The 16,106-nt window shown below is 32.7% G+C and overlaps 1 long non-coding RNA gene across 1 annotated transcript; it reads left to right on the top strand.

Annotated features, from left to right (window-relative positions):
• The first annotated feature begins 14,344 nt into the window (after positions 1-14,344).
• Positions 14,345-14,753, top strand: LOC131036348 (uncharacterized). Its single transcript, XR_009104084.2, has 3 exons — positions 14,345-14,423; positions 14,515-14,583; positions 14,681-14,753. It is a non-coding gene; the product is annotated as an uncharacterized LOC131036348 (long non-coding RNA).
• The last annotated feature ends 1,353 nt before the right edge of the window (positions 14,754-16,106 follow it).

Genomic DNA, 16,106 nt, shown 5'->3' with positions numbered 1-16,106 from the left:
AGTTTGTGTTTGCATTTCTACAAACAAAGGTTTATGCTTTTCAGTTTGGGCTGGTGGCACTGTCTCTGTCTGAACCTGTGCTTCAACATGTACCTGTTTCGGTTTCTTTATCTATGTCTCAGAAGGTTTTTCTAAGCTTTCAACTATTGGTTTCTGATATGTAGACTCAGTTTGTACCTCTGAACTCTCTTTTGTCGGTTCTTCAGATGGTTTCTCAGTGGTATCCTCAGCCGGTTGTTCTGCTTATGTAGGTTTTTCTATGCTTATCTTAACCTCTGCAGCCGGTGACTTGGTAGTCACATCTTCCTCCTTATCTTCAGTGGTTTCTCTATCAACCACAACATTTACTTCTTGGGTGTCTACATTCACAGTATACAAAATTTTAGACTCACGATTTGTATCCTCTAGTGGAGTCTTCATACTCTCTGTGGCCAGTTGACTGTCAGTAGTATCTACCGATGGAATATTTAAAAGAGGTGGGGGCATATTGTCAGTTATTTTAAGGCTTGGAGGTCCACCTACGTTACCTTTCCCCTTATCTCTGTCCTTTTGATATGCTTTAATAGTTTTTGGTCTGAGTAATTCTTCCTATTTTTCTTTTTCCACAAAGAATATATCCCATGCATCTGTTGTTTCCTCAAAGACTTCCTTTACTTTACCTGCCATCAGTGCTACATGCCTATGAGCATTAGAGAATATTGTCCAGTTTGCTTCACTGATTAGTTTATCAATTTCATCAGTTGAGTTGACTGGATGTACTGCAAGTAGTTTTTCAATCTTAATTTTCTTGTCCAGCTCAGTGATGGCTAACCTTCTAGCTTCAAGTCTCCTATACAGATCATTTGGAATTTCATCAACAACTTCCATCAAAAATTTCTTGTATATATCTAAGTGTAAAATTACACTGTTCTCTATGCTTTCCTTATCATTAGCTAATAGTGTATTGTATATTTTGTTGATGTTCTTCAACTTGCCATCCTTTATAATTTTACTAAGAAGTTTGTCTATTGGAGCGATATCTTGTTTTACCTTCTCCTTCTTAGGAGTCATTTTCTTTGTTGGGGGCCTTACTGCTTGTTGTTTTTGTCTGGTTCTTTTTGGTGTAGGAGAGGGTACTAGTGTGGGTTTTCTTTTCCTTTCTACCCTTTTAAATATTGTCGGTATATCACTCTCAGAAGAAGTTCCAACCGATGAAAGATGAGTTTCCAATTGAGGTGCTTCCAACTCACTTTCACTTATACCAGTTTGTCTCAAAACATCTTCCTTGATTGCTTTAGCCTGTCGGGTTCCTTTCCTTACGGTTGCTTCAACCTTTTTAATCCTTTTCCTTGATTAAATTCCACTTTCTATTGTTTCAGCATTTCCAAAAACTTCCTTAGTAGGTTCATTTGGTGCTTCAAGGAGGGCTTTTGCATAAGTTTCAATGATATTGTCATCTATTTCATAGCCCATTTCAGTTACCCAGATAGTTCTAGGGACAACTGCCTCCATCCTGATTTCATCTTTCTTGATCACAAAACAAATTTCCTTCTGATATTTATCCACAATAGCTTGTGACAGTCTTACTCTAGTTTTCATGTGATTCTTCAATGCTTGAAAATGTTCATTTAGGTTTTTCTCTCAGTTTTCTCCCATATTGTTCAATAGATCCAATAGTTGTTTTCCTATTGGAATGTCAAAACCAAAATCTCTTGCACCAATACCGGGTACTTGTTTTGTTATGTACAACATCAGACAAACAAGGAAATTTCCAAATCTGAATTTTCCTTTCTTATCTCTTTTAATCTTTCCTAGATTGTCTATCAACTCATCTTTGAGTCGTTCACATACATCTATCCTTGCATTATCATTAACTATATCATAGGCACTTTTGATACATAGACTAGAAACTGAGCTCAACCTAATTGCATGTGTAGCCTTATAACCTAAGATCATACTGATAAATCTGACATTTATGTCTTTTACATCGTTTACCCTTAAAGACCTTTTATCAAATGTTGCACTGGTTAGGTTTATCACTGTGTCATTTGAGACCTTCTTTGTTTTGTCAGGTCTATTACCGGTGGAGGGTAACCCTGTTACAATTTTTACCGCTTCTTTTGTAGTTTTATGAATTGAATCTAACCAGAAAAATTCACCATGTACTCTGCTTAACACAATCCTTATGATATCCTTGGGAAAATCTGAGATACTAAGGATTTCAGTAAAACCTAGGGTTTCCACTATTTTATGTTCCGGCTTGACATTTCCAAGCTCATCACAAATCATAGTCTTATACATATTCTTGATCTCATCATCACTAAATTCCTCAATATGATAATGTATATACATCCTAGCATCTTTAGTATATACTACTCCCTTAGGAATTTGAGAAAATGCACCTATGCTATCATCTTTCTTTGCAATTTTGGGAACCATTTGGAATACAGGTCTAGGGCGCTTAATAACCTCAACAACAATAGGGTTTGCAATAAATTCAGGAGTGGATGAAGATGCCATAGCTATAAATACCTCAATCTTCCTTATGGATGAATTCTTTGATGGATTGCTTCACTTTTTCACTTGTTTTGCCTTCACTTGGGAATTTTCATGCTCTCAAAGATTTGAATGCTCGGTGAATGAAAAAGGAGCCAAAACATTTGCTTTATAATGTTATTTTCTCCAACTACCACATTTAATGCTCACCAATTAAGTCACAACTTAACTCATCTGCCGGTATAGAAGTAATTTTAACTTCTCACCATCAACCGAGGGAATAATAGCATGTTTTCATTTTGTTGCTAAAGCCCCGAAGGATTTTCCTTCAGTTAGATGAAGAGTCTCCTATTGGTGGAGTGTTACTCTATTCGGCTGGTGGAGGGGCATTCCCTTCAACATTCTAATCTGACTTTCTGATCCATTGTTTTGAGAATTCTTGCTTTACCTCTTCAACCTTTTCTTTACCTTTCAAACTAGGACCTTTGGTATTTGCCGGTGATGCCTTACTTCTACAAAATTTTGCAATATGTCCAATTTTGTTACAGGCATAACAAGTCACATTGTTCTTCTAAATAGATTTCCCATATCGTATGCCGGTATGTGTTCTACATTGATTAGACAAGTGTCCAAATCTTCCACAAATATAACATCTTAAATTCATTCTACAATTTTCTGAATTATGACCAACTTTGTTGCATTTAGAACATTGACCGGTGGGTGTATTAGTATTCTGATGATTTCTAGATCTACACTGATTTTCTCTATGACCATACTTGTTACAGTTAAAGCATTTGCCATTAAATTTGTAAGCAGTAGGTTGTCTTACTGGTTTGCTATGATCATGATTGTTTGCAGTACCAGAGCTTTCACCAACTTAAAAACCAAGGCCATTTGTATCACCATTAGGTTTGTGATTCTTCAGCATGTCACCAAGTTATTCTAAACTTTTCTTGAATTTCTCCTTATGTTGATTTGCAGTAGTTAGTTCATTCTCCAAGATTCCTTTCTATCTCATGAGTTCAGTTCTATCATTTTGTGTGTGCATTAGATCTGTCTTCAACATATCATTTTCATGACTGAGTCTTGTGTTTTCATTTCCAGCATCATTTAGTCTTCTAACCAAGTCTTCTTCATTCTTCTTTCTGTCTTCAATTTCTTTACAGAATCTCATAGTCATATCCTATATCTCAATCTTTGTTGTACTGATTTCTTATCTTAGCTTGTTTCCCAAATCATTGAGAGTTTCCTTTTCATTTTCCTCATTCTGCATCTTTTCACAAAGTTCTCTACTCGTGTTCCTTGCAATAGTAAAATTCTCTTGAAGTGCTTGAATAAAATCCTGAGCAGCCTTCAGATCATCCTCAAGTTTGATATTCTTTACTTTTTCTACATCATAGTTTGTAAGAGTTATTTCCAATTGCTTTCTCAAGTTTTCCATCTCTACCGGTGACAAGATTTTCCTCAAGTTGTTAGGCTTTTGAAAATAGAGGACCAGGATTTGATACCAATTATTAGGATTCCCAAAGATACTAAGAGGCAGGGGGGGGGGGGGGTGTGAATCAATATCTAACCGGTATATCAAATTACTTGATTTAAAACATGAAAAGCATATTAAACTTGAGTACCGGTAAACTAGAAATAATGTAGTAAATAAGAACAATAACAACAACATGAGAAGCACACCATAACACAGTATTTTAACGAGGAAACCCGGTGTGGGAAAAACCTCAATGGGATTTATGACCCACAATATTCGCTTACTAGCCAATAAGGGAATATTACTCTTATAATAGGGGCCTGCAAATGCAGGAAGGCCAAGTGCATAGAGCTCATTGCTCAATTACAAAAGAAGTCACACTGACTTACAAAAATGGATTATACTAATCCAGTGTCTTGTACTACTTCCAATTAGCATCCCCTATGCCAGATTCAGTACCAGTTTAAGCTCTGTTACAACATAAACCCTTAACCAATAATTCACATATTAGGTCTGCTATTACTTTTCCATACTTCACATCCTATCTCCTATCTACAAAATGATCTACAATGATCTCATACATATATGACTAATATTATAATCTGCTATGTCAGCTTACAAAAGATTTTACAATTAATTACAAAATACATTAATACAAAATTGTTGTCGGCCAGGATGTTGGTATTCTTCCTTTTTGTTGTCGGTGTTCTGTGTGCCGGTGTAGAGTGTGCTGGTGTTGGTGCCTGTGTCTGCCTGCCGGTATCACATGATTGCAAGGTTGCCATCAATGACAATACCTTCAATCACCTACAATTTCTCATTGGAGTGTGCATTTTCCAACACATTATTGTAAATCAATCTAAGATTTAGAACTAGTTTAGATGTATTGGAATTACTACAAAGGGCAATGCTCAGTCTAGTAAAAATTACCATCATAATAGAATAACAATGCACTACCTTAGATCAATTGGTGAGAAAGATTTGCATTCATCGATGTTATAGTTTTCTAATAAATTATCCTTCAATATACATAATATTTGATTTTGGTCTGTAAATGGGTACTCCTAGTTTAATTTTGGAAAAAAATGGATAAATGGCCATTTTATGCCTAGTCATTGGTTCTAGAAACCATTGTCATTGCTAATATCAATTCCTCAACAAGTCCAAACTCTCAACAAGCTCATGGTTCTATTACATTCCCTAGTAGTCCATAATGAATTAGCATAAGGGTTAGCATAGGATCATGATAGGCCAAACTAGGCCTCTAAGTGGCAACAAAAATTTCAGAAAATAGAGTTAAGAAAATTCACATAAAATTTGAATAGGTTATTAGGATAATTTAGAAAATATTTAGGATTAGAAATTGTAGCAAATTAAATTTAATTTGTAGGCTACTAGTTTTTGATAAAGATAAATGGGTTTTACATGGACCCGAAACCAAGAGTTTTAGAGAATTTGGCCATTAGCCAACCAAACAAAAACCAACATCAAAACAAGGGAACACCTCAGACCGAACACAAAAGCAAAAAGAAATAATGGGCAACAAAACAAAACACAGACAAACACTCAATTAAGTGAGTGCACTAGCTCCTTGTTTTTCTGGATGGTATCCTTGTTGATTTCCTCCAATTCCTTCATAATGAACCTGGAGGTATCCTTATTGCTTCTCCTGCTTCTTGTCCTAGAACTAGGGCCTGTAGTTTTATTTCCACCAACAACACCGCCCAAATCTTTCTTTCTGTTACTGTCAACAGGATCACTATCAATAGGATTGGATCTATACTCCGCCACCATGGCATTGATATTTTCCAGCCCCTCCATACTATTATTCATGGCCTCCTTGCTTATGTCAACCAGATTGCTATGGTTATTCTTGATCTCTTCCATAGACTGCTCAAACTTCTCAATTCTTTGCTCATGTTTACATTTCATAACCTCGACATCACGGGAAAGGTTCTGGGTCATGATCATGACCTTCTCTATTTTGCTAGGCTCAGGTGAATCAGTGAAGATATCAATTATCTCCTTAATCCCCTCTTTGATGTTGTCAATCAACTTCCACACCCACTTCCAGTAGTTCTCTTGGCTTCTAGTCACTTCCATCAGCAGATTCACTAGAGAACTTTCCTTTTGTAAACAATTATCCACATCTTTAGGCAGAGTCCCCCGCTTCTCCTTTAGGACATTAAGAGGAATGTCCAATTTGATTTCCCGGTCCAAGGTCTTGGGAGCATAGTCTTTAGCAACCAACTTCTTCTTTTTAGAGTAAGGCGTGCTTCTTGTAGCTGCCATTGCCTTCACTGCCTTGTCAATTGTATGCAATGTTTGGCTAATTTATTTCCTATTTATAGAAAATTTCTCTCAAACAGTCAGCAGATGGTGCTAATTCATGAATAGTATGAACAAAACTAAATGTGTGAAGAATTAATGTTGGTACTAGTGTGAAGATGAATTGGGCAGACATACTAGTCTTTGGTATTGTGTCAGTTTGAGAGACTAATTCTTGTGTTTTGGCATGCCACAAGACTTGGACTAAAATTTCGACATCAAGGATTACTCATTTTGTTTCATTGTTCATCTTCTGGAGACATGGATAATTTTTTTTCATTTTTGTTTTTTTATTAGCATGTGAATTTTTGGGAGAAATTTTGAAGCAATTACCCCAATCGCCTATGCATATAATAGAGAGGGATTCTCTAGCAAGGGAGATTGACATCTCAAAAAAAATTAAAAACATGGTCAAAGAGTTATGTTTGAAATATGATGAAGAAAAAGATTCTTCAACCTATGAGATTGTCATTTCAACAAATCAAAGGGACAAGGTCAAAAATTTATGTATGATTAAGGTGGAAAATATAGTAAAATACATACATGTGCTAAAATTATTCTACATTGAGGGTTTCTTGGATAGTGATGTAAGCTTGCAAATAAAGATGATACTAGTAATATCAAGAATGCAGTTAGAATTTCTAAAGAGAGATTCTAAATTAATGTTTTTTTTTGTAATTTTGGTAAAATTTCATGTATTACATTTTTTACAGTTTAGAAGTTTTCTTATTTGTGATGTAGTGAATTGTTGTGTTTTAGAAGCTGCAATCTCTATAAAATACTTTTTTTGTCTTGTTTATGCAGATCAGAATAGAATCTCTATATTGAAGTGAATCATGATGTAATAGAAATTGAATAAATAATCGATATCTGTATGTTACATTCAATTTATTTTTTCTATCAAATTTAAATCAACAAAGTTACATCATAGCTTGGTCAATCGTAGTAATGGTTGCATAAGATGAAAATATCCATCCAACTCTCTATTTCCATTATTTGACATGTAATAGTACATTGCAAACCCTTAAGATATTGAGTTCCTTTAAAAAATAAGTGGTGGGTAAGTCCAAGATAATAGACCCACTTTTTGGCCAAAATAGCGGTATCTTTCTTTTGTGAAAATTAGTGTTTGTTAGAGTTGAGGTAAGCATTAGAAATACTTCTAGACAATATATTTATCAACATATTATAAAAACAGGTATGAAAAGTAGGGTTTTGTTTCTAATTTTCAAATATGTAATTTATTTGTAACTATTGTCAGGAAAATACTAACAAATTGAAGTTTTCTAAGCACTTATTACTTTTTGAACATATTGACAAATTATAAGATAGAATTTTTTGTCCGTGAATCCAATATGTATCTTTTGCAAAGTTGAAATGTGAAATTTAGTCCAAGGTGTTGAACTTAATTTATTAAAATGTTGAATTTTCATTGTTGAGACTCAAGTTCAATTCTCCATAGGGACATCTAAAGAGGAATTCTAAGTTGTGACACTTGGTCTTCCATAGTTGGCATCTAATGTGGAGTTAGTTTCTAGATAAAAGTGGATTTCTGAGTAGCACCTCTTGATCTTCAATTGGTGATTTCTAGTGTGTTTTGTTGTAAGGAGCTTGTATTGATATCATGTTGAAGCTTAGATGAGCAAGATATTTAAAATTGATATATGCAATTAAAAAAAAGTTAAATTTTTAATTAAGAATATTCAAATAATGAGTCACCGACAATCTAATTAGCTTAAGAGTTTCACCTCTTTTTGGAGCCTTCACATTGTTTAACAAACTTAAAATTGTATTTATTAAATTTTGTGTTCATTTCCATGGATTATCTTTGAATTCTTCTTCAATAGCTTTCTCTACTTAATTTTTTTAATTGCATACAAATATTAGAATTTGAAGCACAAGAACTAAAAAAATATCATTTTTAAACCTTGGGAGATGTAATCTCCACACTTGCATAAAAGAACTGACATGTTCACTACAAAAATAGAAATATATTATAATTTCTTCAAGTTTTCTTGGGTCATAATCCTCTTCTATTGATTGTTACAAGATTTATTTGTTTTGTTTAGAAGATTGAGTTTGTGTTTCTTTTGATTAGGGGGCAACCTATAAATCTTATTTTTATGCACATAAGTATGAAAATAAGCTCTTATAGAGAGAAATTAAGCATCCTCAAATTTATATTTAGCTATTATTGAGCTTGGTGAGGCTTGTTTTAATAAATATAATGCTAAAGTTCAAAACCTTAAGGAATATGTCTAGTACTATTTTCCCTCCAATTTGTGTTGGTTGAAAGGTCACAATGCCATTATTGTAAATAAATCTAAGATTTAGATCTAGTTTACATGTATTGGAATTACTATAAAGGGTAAATGCTCAATCTAGTAAGAATTACCATTTTAATAGAATAAAAATGCACTACCTTAGATCAATTGGTGAGAAATAGTTGGATTCATCTATGTTATAATTTTCTAATAAATTATCCTTCAATATACATAGTCTTTGAGTTTGGTCTGTAAATGGGTACTCCTAGTTTAATTCTGGAAAATAATAGATAAATGGCCATTTTATGTCTAGTCAATGGTTCTAGAAACCATTGTCATTGCTAATATCAATTCCTCAATAAGTCCAAAATTTTAACAAGCTCATAGTTCTATTACATTCCCTAGTAGCCCACAATGGATTAGCATAAGGGTTAGCATAGGATCATGATGGGCCAAGCTAGGCCTCTAAGTGGCAACAAAAATTTCAGAAAATAGAGTTAAGAAAATTCACATAAAATTTCAGTAGGTTATTAGCATAATTTAGAAAATATGTAGGAGTAGAAATTGTAGAAAATTAAATGTAATTTGCAGGCTACTAGTTATTTTTTGGAAAACTGTAAATTTATTTTGTGAAAATTTGAAATTCAATGTAGTAGTACTAAAACTTTTTGAAGAAAGAAACTAAAAAGAACATGTCTATTCAACCAATCTAAGTACTAGAATTTTTTATAAACAAATGTTTCAATATAAGTAGATGACACGGGGGATTTTTGTATTTTTTTAGTAAGTAAATAATTAGTTATGAATTTATAAGTATAAATATTTAAAATTATTAAAAAGTAATTGTCTAGCCACCCTAACTTGTTCAAACATTTATGAAATTCATTTTTTAAAACCTATAGTTTGTGAAGCATAAAGTGTGAGGCATCTTTTAGATTCAAAAAATGTGAAATTGTTTAAAATTTATAGATGATTTTCAATTAGCCTATCAATTAGGAATTTACACATAGTGCATGTAGAAAATCAATAATAATTATCTATTAAATTCAAAATAAGGAAAATCTTATATCGGTAGAAATTTGACAATTTTCTTAATGAGCCCTTTTCATTTCATCAAATTTAGATTTAAAAAAATCATCAACATGAAGGGTGATGTCCTGAAAAGAGGATGAAATGGGTAAACGCACAAAGTTGGGTCCAAATCCCGCGAAAGTCTGCGGGTTGGGAAATGAACCCACTAGAAACGGGTGCCCGATTTTTACAAATCGGGCACCCGTTTAGCTTCGGGTGCCCAAGCCATAAAGAAACGGGCACCCATTTAGCAATGGGTGCCCGAAGCTAAACGGGTGCCCATTTATTTCAAATCGGGCGCTCGATTTGAAAAAAATGGGCATCCATTTTTAAAATGTATTTAATTTTTTTTTTAAACCATTTTCTATCATTTTTACTGTTTGAAAAATGGGTAGGCATTTCTGAGGAGCACGAGTACCCATTTTTTTCAACCCAGTTGACCCCCTAGACCAGTTTTACCTCCTTCCAGGTATTTAGTTTTATTTTTTATATTCTATTTTATTTATTTTTATTGTTTTTCATAAAAAAATGTTAATGTATTGTTATTTTTTTATTTTTATGTTTTAAAGTTCGAAAATCATCTTTTATTTTATTTGATTTCATGTTTAAAATAGTTTTTAGTTTTCAAATATTACCAAAAACATGAATAGTAAAAGCCATAGGAAAAAAACAAAAAACAAAAACGTAAATGAACAATAAACATTAGACATAAAAAACAGACAATAAACCCTGAACAGAAAAAAAAACACTAAACCCTAAATAGAAAAAAACAAACAAGTCCTAGGAGAAATTTGACTATCTTGGTTGATTAAACCTAAACCCTAAACCCTAAACCCTAAATTATAATCTTTAATTAAAACCCTAAACATTTATGTTATCAACCACCTTAAGCATTCGTTGGTGGCTATATTTAGTGTCAAAAATTTTAACGTTTTCATGTCCTAAGCAATTGAGTTGGACACCATGGATTAATGTTCCTTTTATAATTGCTTCACATCAAAAAACCCATCTTTATCCTTCTGCCCCACACCTAGATTGGTCACCTAATCAACCTCTATTGTTGGCCCACCATGCCACCTAAAATTCAGCCAAGCATCCACCCAAGCCATCTCTTCCTCTTTACTTCCTAATCATCTTAATATGAACACTACCAAGTTTGACTAGAGAGACCTCTCCACTAGATCCCATATTGTACTAACTACTCTTTCCTTATCCTTGAAAACTCGCATGTTCCTTTCTAGCTAGATAGGCCAAATGATGATGATAGGAGTTTAATTCTAAATGAACCACAAGATAGGACTAGACATATTAAATTTCAAATAGTCCAAAATATTAGGGAGATTGTGTGGCATCGTCCATTCAATACCCCATCTTTGCAAAAATGAATTCCATATTGTTTTTGCAAATTCACATTGCACAAAAGGATGATCATAATCTCACTAATTTCCTTACATAAAACACACTTGAAAGAACCCCAATGCCCCATAAGTTGTAGTAAGTATTATTGGCCATTACATTTAATTTTCAAACTAAAAATTGTGAGATATGCATTATAAGTGTTGTAGACAAGGTTAACATGGAAATATCCATAACTAAAATGGTTTTATTGTTTTTATTAATAACAAAAGGAAAAATATGTCGAGCTAGATGCATACCAAACTATTCAATTGAATTGGATTTTCAAATTTTGAAGTGATTAATTTGTCCTATCAATCCCGTTAGATTTGATATGTTTGAGTAAATTCAAATCGCAATACCTAATTATAGGCTTGTCAATTACCCTCGTCACTCAGTAGTTTTCTTTTATATGTAATTAGAATCTTGGAAAAGAATTAGTTTCAATCATTTAAGTATGCATTCAATAGTTTTAATTATTATTAATTTATTATATATAAAACAACATTAATAATATACATAATAATAATATATTTCTAATAATAATATTAATTAAATATTTACAAATTATATTATATATTATTTTTTATTAATGATCTAATATTTAGATTAATAATTGCAACCAAATAATCAATAGAGAAACCATTTTACAAAAGAATCATAGTTATCCCAAATAATCTAATTTAGATGAGTTATGTATTCTAATATATGACAAATTTTCTTGGATAGGTTTCATTATATAAACCCCACTAAATTACTTAAAAATTTACATGTCTATATAAATTTATTTTTCCAAGTATATATTAAATTAAAAAATTGATTTTATATTTATATGTGTATGTATCATTTTACATTTAGAATGAATTGATTCTAATTTTTTTATGATAATTGCTTGTATTTCATTACCAAATGTTTATTCTAATTGATATAATTGATGTACATAATTAAAATATATTTTGAAAATTATTTAATATGTAAATAAAATTTGATCTTTAGTAAATAAATTATTTAATCAGATATAATAAATTTCCTCTTAAGTATCACCATCGAAGGGTATGTGATCTTCATCTAGTACAAATGGAATGAAACAATCTACAATAGGATCCTCTAGGAATGGAGAGATATGAGGGTCTCTATGGATCTCCTAAAGTCTATTCCAAAGTGTGTGGGGGAAATCAATATCCAATGCAATACACATAGAATCATGATCTTGATAAGTTAGATCAAATCACTCCTACATGGTCAATGATGTTACACCAAGATTATATAATTTCTAGTGTTTCTAGTTTAGGTATGACTCCATACATAAAAGGAAAATGATTACACCACCTTAAAACTTATCAAGATACCATTTTACAAAAGAATCATAGTTATCCCTTTCTAATTTTACCACAAAAGGATGAATCGAGAAACCTATGATACCTCCTCAAATAAAACCTTAAAAGATCAATAAAATCAATACATATAAAACATATCAAACAAATTCATCTCATGTAAGACGGTCATTTTCAAGTGCCAAGATGTCCAAGTAAATGACTAGAATGTGAAATCACAAAAAATGGTCATTTATTCAAGCTTCAACTTAGTGTAGTACTACTAGTTGCGATCACTAAATCATCCAATGACTCTAGAAAAGAACACAACAAAGTAGTACGTGTATTGACAAGTTCATAGATATAACTTATGATTGTTTTTATGATTTTGATGGAACTTATAAGTTAATTCATCTTTAGATGTTAAAAAGTATTGTTTGAGTTGCATGGGCATTATGATGTTTTATTTTGTAGAATTCTTCTTATACTTTGATTTAAGTGGATATTATTTCTTAAATGATGCTTATTATTACCCACCTATTAATAATATTATAGATCTATATGTGAGTTTCCTTTTTTTATATTTAAGTTGCTAAATTGTATTTAATTATAAGTTTTTTTGGAAGGTGAAATGTAAATTAAATAGTTTGTAATTGTAAATTTTCATGTTCAATGTAATTGTAATTGTAAATTTTCAAGTTTGTAAATTTTCATGTTTGTAATTGTAGTTGTAATTGTAAATTTTCATGTTTGTATATATATGCAAATTATTTTCACATGATGGATGAGTTTGAGATAGATGAGCTATTAGGTCTAGTACCACCTCCACCTCCACCTCCACTCGATCAATTGAGACAAACAATTAGGACAAATATCGATGCTTTGATTAGAGATATTCATACTATTAGGCATGAGCCTCATCCACCTCCTTAGTTGTTACACCTTGTAGATAGTATGCAAGACATTGTACAGTCTATGTAGGCATTAGATAGCAAGCTAGATAGCTATTGTAGTTGGCGTGAGGGATTGCATGCATTTTATGCTGATGGCCTCACATACAAACAAGTTAATGACTTCAAAATAACAAAGAAAGATTCGAAAAAATATTTTGTGAACCCTAAGACGGGTGAAGAGATAGATCCAAAGAAGCCACGGATCTCTATTCGATGGTGTAGGAACCCGGGCATTGCTACCCACTTTTGGGAGCGATGGTGGATGGTCTTTGACCATCCACCACACTCCAATCATGAGTTCCCGATGTATTTTTTGAAGAAATTATGGGCAGAATTTTAATTGGCCAAAAAGCCCAATTACTTTGATATTAGATCCTTTCACGGGGTTGGGAGAGGCATGCCCCAGGATAGGCTAGGAGCAAAATTGAGTGATAGGGTTAGAAACCATGTGCGCGATGATCCATTGGTTCCTCTTCCATCACCAATTGTTCCAGCACCTGCCCATCATCGAGCAGTGGATTCTGCTCTAGGTTCATTGAGTGCCCTATCGGGCAATTTGGTATAGTAGTTGCAGGAGGTGAGGGCTGCCCCCTGCTTAGCACATGTTTGCACGAGCTGTGGGGATGTATGTAGGGGTCCATAGAGTGAGGCTACCCCTAGAGGAGATGGTGATTTTGATGATGTTGATGATGCCCATGGTGGTTATGATGATATCGAGGAGGTTGCACATGTTGATGTCATCTCTTCGCATGTTGATCTCCTATGGGCAAACGATGATTAGCCTATAGAGGTACAAATTTATTTGTATAATTTACAGTGCAATATTAAATTCCTTATATATACACATATGAACCATAACATGAGTCAATTTTTTCTGAACAGAGGATGGATCATACCACATCATTGAGGAACTGACAACATGTTACCTCAATACCTAGAGATGTTGGTGCCCCATTTACAGTATGCACTTTCATCTAGATACATTGTATTGATATGTAAATTTCAAATAAACAATAAATTTTTTAATGTAATGATTTACATATGATATGTTTTTTCAATTTTGTAGGGTGCTTCATGTAGCACTGAGGTGGGTAGTTCTTCACGTGACCCATGGACCACTGAGGCTCAGCCTCATATACCACTAGTATGTTTTTCATCCATTAATTTGAAGTGTTTACATGCTTACTAATTTAAGTACAACTTTGATTCATGTTCGTTATTTTTTGCAATTGTAGGCTTCTGGATTGTTTGATGGTGCATCACATGTACGCCTTCGACCATCAGTTACTTTGCCTGCATCACATGTATACTTTTCTGTGATAATCTTGTAGTCTATATATATATACTTTATAATTTATGTATATATACAATTTTGATTCATGCTTTACATTTGTTGTTCAGGTCCACACCACTACCAATATTGGTACGGCTGTGGGGTTGAGCCAGATGCAACCATCGACATTATCATTTGAGGCATGATGATTACAAAAATATTTTCTAATTTGTTTATACTGTGGACTTGGCTTTTATAGGGATTATCAAAATTGATGTACAATGTTTTTTTTTGTAGGACTTGGCTACAACCACTTTTCTTGTTCATGATAGTGGACCTCCACGTACCAGTGAGGGCATTGTAGAGCACGGTCGTATGGTAATTTATTTTAAATTTTTTAGTATTTAATTACTTTATAAGTGAATTATGCAAGTAACTTCTTCTCATGTAAAATCTTTTAATAATGTACAGGAGGGTGCAGACACTGATGCTGCACAAGAGGGTGGAGTCACTAATACTGCACAGGAGGGTGGAGACACTGATATTGCACAGACACAGGATGGTGCATCTCAAGACCACATGCAACAAGATGATTCATCTCAGCCACCTTCACGTGGAGGGAAGAGGACTGCAGATGAGATGCACGGGAGTTCTTAGATTGTATATTTTAGATCATGTCATGTTATTGTATTGTGTACTTTTTATGGTGACACTTGTTATGTTATCACGAGACTTGTTATTATGTGATTATATATAGGACTTGTTGTTATGTGTTATGTGATTATATATAGGACTTTTTATTATTTCATTTCCTTGCTATTATGATATCAGGTCATGTTATGTGATTTGGCACACTCTAGTGATTATATATTTGATAGATTGTTTTGTTATTATGTTATTTGGACTTGTTTTAATGTCATTTCCTTATTAAATTGTTATTTCAAGACTTGTTATTATGTCATCAGGAATTGTTATGTGATTGTATAGAGGACTTTTTATTTATGACTTGTTATGTGATCTATTTATGACTTTATATATTAACATTATGATTGATCATCTTATAGTGCAACAGTTTATAATTCAATGTGCACAAAATAACATTAAGAATAAGATAACTAATACAGTATTGTTTATGAAACCAAAATTGTATCAAATGTAGACAAATACAATGTTAAAACAATTATCATGATTAAATATTTAAAAGAGTTCACACAAGTATCAACTTATTAATTATAAATGAATCTCATACAGGAATCATGATTATCATGATTATATAAAAGGATTATTAATTATAAATGAATCTCATAGAGGAATCCAATAGATTGATGGAACTAAGGGTAACCAAATTATTAGGAAGCTACAAACATAGTATCGACTTTCCTCTTAAGTTGACCACACTGCTTTACTAGTGTATTGATGGTTTATTAGTGTGGATAGTAGTGGTATGAAAAGCATGGACTTCATGGTACTAAAATAAAAAAGTACACTATAAATATAGATTTGTCATTCAATGATAAATATAGAGTCAGGTCATATTTAAGACATAATTCTATC

This window comes from Cryptomeria japonica, unplaced genomic scaffold (genome assembly GCF_030272615.1).
Source record: "Cryptomeria japonica unplaced genomic scaffold, Sugi_1.0 HiC_scaffold_513, whole genome shotgun sequence".
Taxonomy (NCBI): Eukaryota; Viridiplantae; Streptophyta; class Pinopsida; order Cupressales; family Cupressaceae; genus Cryptomeria; species Cryptomeria japonica.
The sequence above is the reverse complement of the archived record's forward strand: the minus strand, read 5'-3'. Positions and strand labels throughout refer to the sequence as shown.